The sequence below is a fragment of the Cupressus sempervirens genome, chromosome 11 (genome assembly GCF_028749045.1).
Source record: "Cupressus sempervirens isolate cs-2001-9-10 chromosome 11, ASM2874904v1, whole genome shotgun sequence".
In the NCBI taxonomy this organism is placed as follows: domain Eukaryota; kingdom Viridiplantae; phylum Streptophyta; class Pinopsida; order Cupressales; family Cupressaceae; genus Cupressus; species Cupressus sempervirens.
Genome location: NC_143128.1, coordinates 380408588 through 380420672, shown reverse-complemented (window position 1 = coordinate 380420672; position 12085 = coordinate 380408588).

The window sequence follows — 12085 nt, the reverse complement described above, 5'->3', positions numbered from 1 at the left end:
TCCACTATCCATCTCAAATCAAGGTTGCTCTCAATCTGAGATCATTAATGATAATGTACAAATCTTAAGTCTTCATACATGAGACTTATGCCATACAATCCTCTATCCCCAACCAAGCCATTGCCACACCATGTTGACTAGAAAGTTGGGAAAGAAACTGGAACATATCTATTGCATTAGGCAACATAAAAAAAAAAAGACAATGTATGGGCTACTAACATCAATGGACTCCACACAAATCTTCTCTAGCATAACAAGCTAAGCTCTTCTTTTTTTCCATAGAAAAGATATAATTATTTTTTATTCTTAAGTTCTTTTGTTATGTCCCAAATTCAAAACGTAAGCATTAAAATTACAACTTTATATTTCTAAAATATTTGATAGTTGTTATAGAGTGTTTCACACATTCTCTTTTGTTGATCAGTACTATGTCTCTAGTTTGAGAGTAAGTCTTTCAGTAATTAGTCATTTGTTTTCTTATTTAGGTTGTGAGTGCTCAAATTTCTCCGCTCAATAATTCAGAATTGTTTGATGCAATTATTTAATTTTAAAAATAATATTATATCTTATTTTCACAAAATGGAAGAACGTTTAATGAATTGGGTGGATGTTCTTGTAGGATGTTACAATATAGCAAAGCTCATTTTATACGTGTAAAACTCTAGAAGCGATGCTCATATTCATAGTTCAAAGACTTTTGTAAAATTGTTTAATGAACTAGGTACAAGATCTTACTGGTTGTTATAATTATAGTATAATGGTATAACTATTATAGCAATGCTCAATTTATATGTGAAACTATACCGGTGATACTCAATTTCATAATTTAATGACTTGTGTAAACTTTGTGCTAGAAAAATATATCGCAGGCATGTTTTAGAAACAAACATGGAACTAGGGCATGGGAAGCCCATGTCTCTATATACAAATTACAAAGAGTGGAAGATATATTTTTCTTTTACTGTCTCATATATTCTCAACTAAATTTCTAGAATTGGGAAAGACAATGAAAATGCAAATGAATACCTCTGCAAAAAAGAGTCAATCTCCTAGTGTTTTAGATTCAATAGCAGTAAAGAGACCAACATATCCTTTAGAATTGACAGAGAAACCAAAACTAGCAAAAGGACCTCTTTGGACAAGTAGCAATTTTTTTTCATAATTTGGCTACTCACCTGTTCCAATCAATAGTCGTCACTCCCATGGCACAACTATCATAACCCCGTTGCAATTGCAACAACATGTTCCAACGGATAGTCATCACTCCCAAAGCACAGTTGTCGCAAAACTGGTGTAATTGCGACGGTAGACTAAAAGATGAAGACGTCGTAATTGCAATGGTCTATTGTCACAATTGAGATAACATCAAAATGAACTCTTTCCCCTTCCTTCGTCTAAGTTATGACAGTTTTATTCCTCGCAATTGCAAGGGAGCCCCTTGCCATTGCAATTTGTGATAGCAAAAATATGACGCTCGTCCGACGAGAGCCAATTAGCAATGTGTTACACAGCAATGTGATAGGTTTTCAAAAGAGGGTTGTTTGATTATCAAAATGTACTTGTTCGTACGGTGTGAGGGGCAAAGTATTTTCAACCAGATTTCTAGAATTGGGAAAGACAATGAAAATGCAAATGAATACTTCTGCAAAAATGAGTCAATCTCCTAGTGTTTTAGATTCAATAGCAGTAAAAAGACTAGCATATCCTTTAGAACTAACAGAGAAACCAAAACTAGTAAAAGGACCTCTTTGGACAAGTAGCAATTTTTTTTCATAATTCGACTACTTGCCTATTCCGACCGATAGTCGTCGCTCCCACAGCACAACTGCCACAACCCCATTACAATTGCGACAGCATGTTCCAACGGATAGTTGTCGCTCCCACAACACAATTGTCCCAAAACTGTCGTAATTGTGACGACAGACTGAAAGATTAAGACATTGTAATTGCTATGGTCTACTGTCACAATTGAGACGACATCAAGATGAACTCTTGCCCCTTCCTTCGTCTAAGTTATGACAGTTTTATTCCTCGCAATTGCAAGGGAACCCCTTGCCATTGCAATTTGTGACAGCAAAACTCTGACGCTCGTCTAACGGGAGCCAATTAGTAATGTGTTACACAGCGATGTGATAGGTTCTCAAAAGACCATTGTTCAATTATCAAAATGTACTCGTTCATACGGTGTGAGGGCAAAGTAGTCACCCTGTGCTCGTGCTCCTTTGGCACCTTGAGCAGCATTCGTTCCTTAGTCACTTATGCCTGAACTCTCGACCTATGGTGTAAGAAAATTTAGAAATTCTAACCTAATTTCCATGATCAAATTCAACCATTGTTGTGTCTCCTCTAGTAATTCCTTTGTACTTCTTGGTCACAAATGGTTAGACAAACCTTTCTCTCTATTCAGTGCACCGTGGTCACCCTTTGTGACCTTACCATGGTACCCATTAGTGACTTGCTTGAAACTTTGCCTCCGCTTGACTACTTGTGCGATTATCAAAGCCCATTGTACGACATGGACGTCATCATCATTTTCTTCTCTGTTATTTCTATTCTTGTCCAATTCATTTGGTATCAATTCTTAAAAAACACATCGTACATCATCATGGGTCATCTATGTGATCGTTTTAGAGTTTCAATGCACTTTTTCACTCACACTCCATTTACATTCCCCCAACCTAGGGCTCATGGGTTAGACCTTCGTTGGGTTTCATCGAAATCCTTTGATTCCTGACGATTACATTTGAGAAAGTTCCTAAGCATTTGTTGCCTACGTTGCTCTCTCTTTGCTTCCTCCCTTTGCCTCACCTATGCCAGGAACGCTTGTGCGAACAATCGAGGAAACTAATGCAACAATTAGTTTACAAGGGGACTCGTGTTCAATGCGTCTCAAACAGTGTCCTCCAACTCCTATTCACATGCGGATTCTCTTCATACGTAATTTTCAATACTTGCTCAGAACAAAATGTGGAAATTTGACGTCAGCTCATGCTCCCCTTCACACAACTCAATCACTCCATTGTCGTTAGTCCTCACAGTCTCCGAGATAGGCATTCCCATTTATTCTATTCATTGTATGCCATTGTTTGCATCACTCTTCCCAAATTCAAAATAGGCAACAGCACCAAACGTTTACCCTCGTGGGGTAACAGAGATTAGTTGCATACAGGAAATAAAGTATTTAACATAGAATGTAAAGAGAACACAATAGTATTATGTTCATTGGTTGGTTACCATACACAAATATATTTCGTTAAACCATATCCCGATCAAAAGGAACAATGCATAAATATAGTGTCTGAGGGGATGTGAGGTGAACCGTCACATTTGTGTAACTCCCTCAGGTAGACCAACTATGTAACTACCCATTTTCCCAACAACAACATCTTTCCCTTTATTCATAATGCAAGAATAAGAATTACACTAGAGATCATACCCTTCATCAAATAGTTGACCTACACTTAACAAATTATTTTTCAATCCTATAAACATAGAGCACATTCTCAACAATAGTTTGACCATTATAAGAGGGTGCCTATACCAACAACTTCAGTGAAAGAACTACCAGCAAATCATACTTTACCACTTTCCATTTCTTTAATAGAATGAAACTTAAGTCACATTCTGTATGTCTAGAGCAACCACTATCAATGTACCATATATCCTTCTCAAAAATTAGCTAGAAAGGTGGCTAAAACAACTAGAGCCTTGAGGGGAGCCTCTTGGTTCTTTTTCTTCCATACCTTAGTAACTTTAGGCATTTCTTTAGTTTCAGCTTTAAGAGGGATCCTACACCATAATTCTTGCAAAACTTGGCGGTATGACCAAACTTGTTATACTTGTAACAATTTAAATTAAATCTTTTGAAAGAGTCAATGACAGTTCTATCAAATGATAAGTCTTTCTTCTAGGATCAGCTTTACAATCTACATCCTTGTGCCCAAAATAATTGCATGAAAAACAATAACCATAAAAGAAGGGTTTGTTCACCTGTTTGATTCATTTGGTTGAGAAATAGTATACTACTCATGTTTTGGTCCAAGTTGTTCCTTTCTTTTACACAAGGAAATTCAACCTTCTTCCCAACCAATCCCTCTCTTGTCAAGAGTTGGATTTTGAGAAGCAAGAATGTCATAAGGATATGTTATTGCTGCTATTAGAAAACTCCATACTAGGCAAGATAATAGGTTTTCAAATATTTCTAAATGAAACAATTTCAGCCTCTAACTTGGTAATGTTTTCTTCTTTTAGCTAAATCTTACTTTCAAGGTTCTCACAAATTATCTTGGCCTCCTCATTCAAGATTTTGGAATCAGTCAATTGTTTTTCAGCCTAATTAAGAGCCATGCAATCTTAAGGTTTTCTTCACTTTCTACTTGTGGGAGATCTATAAGATTGTGCTTTTTCTTCTTGAGTAGTTAATTTCAGCTAATGCTCCAACTAATTAAAGCTTTAAGTCAACTTCACCATCATCCAAGTCCATATCTTCAAGAAAGTCTTGGCTCTCAAATTGAGCATCCTCCATAGCTATATGAGTCATATCATTTTGAAGATCTATCATATGTAGCATGTAGTTACTCCCAAATTGCAATATTTGTGTTGAGATGTAGACACTTGTCATGTTGAGAATCAGCAAGACAACTTAAGATGGCACTCATTGCCTTTGCATTTGTTGTCATTTCTATTTTAGAATTTGGAGGATTAATGGGAGGAACATATTCAGCTAAAACGCATTTCCAAACATCAAGTCCAAGAGCCTTGATATAAATCATCATTCTAAAACTCCAAGTAGTGAAATTTGGTTTGAGCCATCAAACTTGAGAACCCCACATTTTTCATCCAAATTTTAGTTAGCTATAGCCATGAATAATATCTCATTAATTTAAGGATCATCCTCACTGTTGGAAGTATCATTGCTGCCATCTTTAAAACATAACACCCTTTTAAATTTATCAACTTTCCAATGTCATTTGGAAAATCTTATTGTCCTCCGAGCTTTTGTGTTCCTATCATCTTGGTTGTCATCTTCTATATCATAGGGACAGTTCGATGTAAAGTGGCCTAGTTTCCCATAATTGAAGCACTTCAAGGTGATCTTGCCTTTAGTCTTGCTAAGACCATTTTTTAGCTTCCTAACAAGGTCTGCAATTTCCTCCTTTGAACCTTCATCTAAGCTTTCACTATGTGTTTTCTCCTTGTCCATACTAATGTTAGAAGCCTTGAATATCATCTCACTTTTGGAAGTCCCTTCACAATTAGTTCTCATCTCACAGGTTGTTAGGATGCCATGTATTTTGTCCACAATAAAGGTTTCCAAATCAGACATTTCCACAACAACACATTACTTAACATTAAATTTCATGGGAAGAGAGTGAAGGACCTTTGAACAACTATTTTCTCTTCAATTGTTTCTCCCAAACCTTTTAAAGCATCTACTACATCATCAGCCCAAAGAAAGTAAGCAGCAATGTTCTCATCTTCTTTCATATGAAGACTCTTAAAGACAACTCTATGCATTTGAACCTTTGCCTTCCTAACTTTGCCATCCCCGTGATAAGCACTAAACAACTTGTCCCAAACTTCTTTTTTGGAAGTACAATGCATAACTTTGACAAATTCAAACTCGGCCAGACCATATAATAAGGCATTCATAGCTTTAGCATTGTTCTCAAAATCTCTTTTTCCATCAACATTCATGGGTGATTGAGCTCAAATGGTGTAGCCATTAACCAAACTATGATAAACATACAAACCTAATGACATAATATATGTCTTCATGCACACACACCAAAAGGTATAATTGGTTCCATCATATAGGCGTGCATGGTTTGTGGCAAGAGCTTCTAAAGCATTCATCATTACACAAGACAGACCTATTTTTAGGCTTTCAAGCTTTGGAAGAGAGACCTATGCTCTAATACCAATTGAAAAGGGCAAAAAAAACAAAGAGGGAAGGGGTGAATCAGTATTTTTACAACTTTAAAAATAGTAACCAAACTAAATGTTAAGCAAGGAAAACAAGAACACAAATTGTCTCGTGGAAACCCTTATGAGTAAAAACCACTGTATCACTAATCTACAACAAATTGAGCTGTTACCCAGTACAATAAGAGTTGTAACTATTTGGCTCACCTAGAAACTATTATGGCTCCAACCTTAATGAACAAAAACAATCATCCTTTAAAGGGCTCCTACCCACACCAAATAGTAATAGGTAACAATATTACAAATAGTTCAAATTATGTTTTACCAAGCATTGATAAAACACCCAATAAGCTAATTTATTGAATCTTCAATTGTTAAAACACTAAACACTCCCATGCATATATGAGTTCCCCTTACTAACTAACAAACTCTACTCTAAAAGTCTTCTTAGATTGTCAAAGACATGACTTCAATTCAGTGTTGAAGATATGAATGGAGAGTTGCCATCACACAACAGTGAAAAAGGCACTCAACACCTAAAAAAACTTCACTCCAAGAGTCCAAACAATCACATTCTACTTCATACAACTCTCAATTTTCATAGCACAGAATGAATACTCCTCGAACGTCACAGTAGATCTCAATATCTTATTGTTGGCAAGACTCTTGTTTCTATATGAAGATTAGTATGTTCCTTATGCACACCCATAATACACAACATATACCACACAACCAATCAATCTGCCCAGCTCTTTTTTTATATAAACTCCAAAAGAAATCTTTTTTTAAAAGCTATTACCATGTATCTATTTTTCTTCTTGACAACTCCAGTGTTTTTGACAAATTTTAATCATTTCAATTTGTTCAATATGTCAAACTTTGTGTTATCGCACAACCCACCTACTCAAAAAATTATCCTCTCATTTTTTATACTACGCATTATTGGACCAGACGGAATGATGTTCGGTTCATGCATTTTTTACATGATGCAATTTCTAGTAATTCTTAAAGCACTCGACTTAACCTTTTTGGTGTGACTGTCATTCATATTAAGATATTATCTCCTTAGTTAAATACTTTCTATAATGGTCAACTACTTGTCTATAGTCCATCTTTCAGTCTAGCTAGGAAATTTTCCTATCCTATCTTCAATTTTGTTTCTATTTGATCTTTAGTCTACGTTGTTTCTTTTAGAAACAACATCCTTGTAATTCTTTATAAGGAACACATTTGTTCCTCTGTTAATCAATCAATCATCCAGAAATCTATTAATCTACCAATTCTTGAATCTTGTAACATGGTATCAGAGCCAAGACTTGAGTTTTTTGAAAAATTTATAATTTCATTCGAAATTATTTGCTCAAATTTTTCAAAACTTGGCTAGGTTTCTTCCCTACAAATCACAAAGATTTGTTTTGGACATTTTTTTCACTTTCAAATCGAATTTTTTTTTACCTGCAATCTGTGATTCTTCTCTGCAACGCGTAGCATTTTTTTCTTTGGAAATCATGAGTTTTTTTCTGCAGAAATCGCGACTTGTTCTTTTGCAGAAATCGTAGCTTGTTGGAATGATAACCTCGTCTAGCGCACGGGTCTGAATAAAAATGCAAGAATTTGATCCAGGGCACATCGTATGTCGAAAATGTGTTGTAGAACACCGAGATAACGACTTTCTTAACAAACACAATCTGCCATTTTTTTATATATCCTAGTTCGGGTGGTCATTTAGTACAAATCCGCCTGTCTTAAATTTGCCTGTAATCGCCTTTTTTTTCCCTCAAAACCTTCATTGGCCACCAACTGTTATTCTTCTCAAAACCCTAATTTTTGGGGTCCAAAATTTTTTTTGGATTCATATTTGTAGTGGGTTTTTCGAGATCTCAAATGGCTCTTCATCATATTTTTGTGGGTGCCTTGTTTTTTGTGCCTTGATTTTCGAGCTTATTGATTTGAAATCTGACTTCAAATTCTTTCTGGGTTTTGTATTAGTTCCTTTGGGTCCCTGTCGATTTTTTGGGGGTTAGCTAGGAATTTGCCTTATTTTTCATGCCTATTGAATTTCAGTCTTGAAGTTTGTCCCTGAATTCTTTCAAATGGCATCCTTGACTAAATTGATGTTGGAGGGCAATCTACAATTCAATGGCTGCAATTATAACTAGTGCAAGCAGCGCATGTTAACCATCTTCGAGTATCATCGTTTGGATGAGCTTGTTCTAGGCACAAAGACTCGTTTGACCTCTGACCAAGCAAAACAAGACAAGTTTGATGATCACAATCAAGAATTTGTTATGCTTCTTAAGCTTTCTGTTATCGATGATCAACTACCGCAGATTCCTTCTAGCAAGTTAGTTGCAGAAATCTAGAAATATTTGAAGGAGCTGCATGAAACATCTGACAAGAGTCGAGCTTTCTTTCTGAAGAATCAGTTGTCCTCCATTATGATAGATGAACGTATGTCCTTGCAAGAGAATCTAACAAAAATTAAGGACATCCGCAATCAGCTCAAAACTATTGGTCGAAAAATGGAGGAAGAGGATATGGTAGTCATCACTCTGAAAAGTCTATCATCGTCCTATGAGCACTTCATAGAAACACTCAACATTACGTCAACTAATGTTATCTAAAGTTTCCAAAATTATGCACCAAACTTCTGCAACAGGATTGTTGGAAACAATAGTTTGGCAACAGTGCTTTTGCAGCCTCCTCAGAGCAGGCATTTGCTGTGAAATCCTTTCAATAGAACATCGATAACCATCAGTCTTCTCAGCCTCTCCAACATCAACCTTCTGCTCAATCCCTGGATGGCTCTACGAAGCAAAATGTACAGTGTAATTACTGTCACAAGTTTGGCCATATGAAGTTCGAGTGTTGGAAATGTTTGGCTACCCAAGTAAGGGAAAATGCTTCCCAACCAACAACACAAGTTGTCAAGCTTCCTGATCAAGGCGAAGCTGTATTTTTCACCTTCTAAATCTGTTTCTGTTTTTTTGGGTTTGTTGATTTTCTCCTTAAAAATCATTTCAAGTTGTCTATCATATGCAAGGTTGTGTGAGATTCTAGGTTTTACCATTTTTTCCACAAAAATGAAGTTTTGTAATTGCAATTTGTTTTGAGTCATAACACTCTTCTAGCAAAGCTTCTTGGTTTCAACATTTAGTAGATCCAGGGAGGGTCTTTGTTATCCTAGAATATTCTGACATCCATACATTGACCATTAAGGAAGGGTATTAAGATATTATCTCCTTAATTAAATACTTTCTATAATGGTCAACTACTTGTTTGTAGTCCATCTTTCAATCTAGATAGGAATGTTTCCTATCTTGTCTTTAGTTTTGTTTCTATTTTCGTCTTCAATCTACGTTGTTTCTTTTATAAAACAACGTCCTTGTAATTCTTTATAAGGAACACATTTGTTCCTCTATTAACCAATCAATCATCCAGAAACCGGTTAATCTGCCAATTCTTGAATCTTGTAACAGTTTATTTACTATTCTCCTTTTTTTCCAAAAACACACCTCATTAGCACTACTAGCTAGTTGCACACAAACTACAAAAAAAGACTACCACACTTCACACGTCTGGTTTTTTGATCTCTTATTTCACCAACTCTCCAAAATCCCCACCCTCCATGTCATTTAAAAAAAACAATCATACAAGTCTGACGTTCTAAGTAATTGAAAACACAAACCTATCAATTTGATATTTTTTAATCATTTGAATATCTATTGTAGATAGTCGATTCTGGAGATGGGACGTGTTTATTTAGAGTTGTTGCTACAATTTTCAAAACAGTACTGCAAGGATGCTTGTGGTCTGGAAAAGATGATTGTCAAACTACAATAGCATATACACCTTGGCAAATATGGAATGTTTCTGGCAACAAATACCCAGCCTCTTTGGTCAACTTTCAACTCTCGTCTACAAAAAAACACTTCCTCCATTATGTCTATTTCAGTTTGTCCTTCCTGTAATGCCATGTCATGCTAGACGCAAAAATGGTGGCCCCAAAAAAGCATTTATATTGCTCTTCACATATGTAAATACATGGACTGAGCCTGTTACAAATACAGGAGTACCACAACACAAGTCATATACTATGAGCGATGACATGTGGCACACTGAAACATCCCAAACTGGATATTTACTCATTTTCTTCCTCAACATACATTTAGAACTTAAAAATAGGCACATGTATTATGAAACACACTAGAAACTAGTAGATTTACCAATAGCTATTAACCCGTTCTTTCTCAAAACAAGATTCAAGATTCAAGCATATGGAAATGCATTACAAACCAACAAAATGAAACCAATAACTCTCATAAAATTCCTTAAAACAATGTTATTGCATTATACAATAGCAATACAATAACCAGCATTCAAAATTCAACCTTAAACACAGAATTTACAGTCAGATTGAAACACTTAGAGAAGAACATGTAAACACATACGAGGCACCTGAAATGACATCTCTAAGGACAATTGGTTTGCATCCACTGCTTGCTAGCACAAGGGGCTATGTCCTCACACTCGCTGAAAGCTTAAGCTTTCTGAATACTCTCCCAAGAGAGAAACTCAAATTTGAATAATAAATCAAAACATGCCAAAAGAAAGAGTCTATTCTCCTTTTATTCTCACAGTTTTGACTCTTCGACTTCCCTCCTGGCTTTTCATCTTGTCTCTCCTTGTCATCTTTAGCCCACTTTGAATACTAAATTGACCTTTTATAATAAGAGTCCACGATTTGATAGTCAATTTTAATATCATATAAATGTCCTTTAATATTTCTAATATCCCAAAAAGGGTAAGAGTCCACGATTTCATGGTCAATTTTAATATCATATAAATGTCCTCTAATATTTCTAATGTTCCAAAAAGGGGACATACAAATGTCCCCTCCTTGAAATTTCCTATCCTCAAGCAATCAATACCAAGATCCCATACGAATTTGCAGGTAGCCATTTAGCCAAACTGAGAACCAAACCGGTTACGCTACGAAGATAGGTGTCACTCTGCAACCCATCCATCAACCGAATCCCTGGATCCCATAAAAATCTATGAAATATCACTGCACCTGAAGACTAAATAACTCTAATTATCCTCAAATCTTATCTCAAACTAAGCAGAACTGTAACAAAATCATCAATAAGCCATAGATACATACTATTAACACCTGGATCCCAAACCCTGTTGTCATGACCAACTGCTATGATGAGGTAGAAGTGTATCCAAGAGCTATGTATAACTCAGTAGATGGTACAACCCTCCCAAAATAGATGATGTAAGAAGCAAGTTGCTCAAAAGCTAAAAATAACACCATGGGCGCTTCAAATACCATACTGTCATCGTCAATCTAGAGAACCTTCGGGTACATAGGTACTATGAATAAAAGTGAAGCTAACAGACGGTTACTTGTGATTGAAACATAACTCTCATCAATACTCCACCAAAATCTATCCAATGGCTGATGAAGGAGATCCACCCAACTCCTGCATGGGGTGAAATAGGAAACCCTATTTGGACCGATCCAATGACGAGTGACCATAGTCAATTAACCACTCCCATTCTGTGACCCAGATTCACTTCTAGGAATTGTACCAGGATCAAATATTCTAAGATCAAAACCATCTTCTTCATGACCATCAAAAGGAGTGTCCTCATTTATCTCAAAAAGGGGATTATCGGAAGTCCAATTAGCATCCACTTCAAACATGGGCTTGTTTATAAGCTGAATGTGATCTAAAACTTTGGCACTTAGTCTTTTAAGACAACTATCCAAGTCATAAGTCTAGTGAATGCTATCAAGTTCCTCAATTACTTCTTGGAAAAACTCATGCCTCTCTTTATCCTCATGTTCCCAAAAATGGGTTGTGATTCTGATCTAATTATTTGCTTCCTAAAGAGAAAACTGAGTATCATCCAATGCCTCATGAGCATACTTAAGTTCCCTATTGAGCTCCTTAATCTCATTCAATTCTTTATTCAATTGATCGACATACATTCCAGTCATCTTAAGAGCATAATCCCTATCAGACAGAAAACATAAGTAATCTAATTTCATAGATTCAATGGCTTTTTTAACCACCTGCAAATCAACAACAGACCAATCTCCTTCCACTTCCCTTTGGGCCTTCCTGTAGAGATCATCAACCATCTTGTG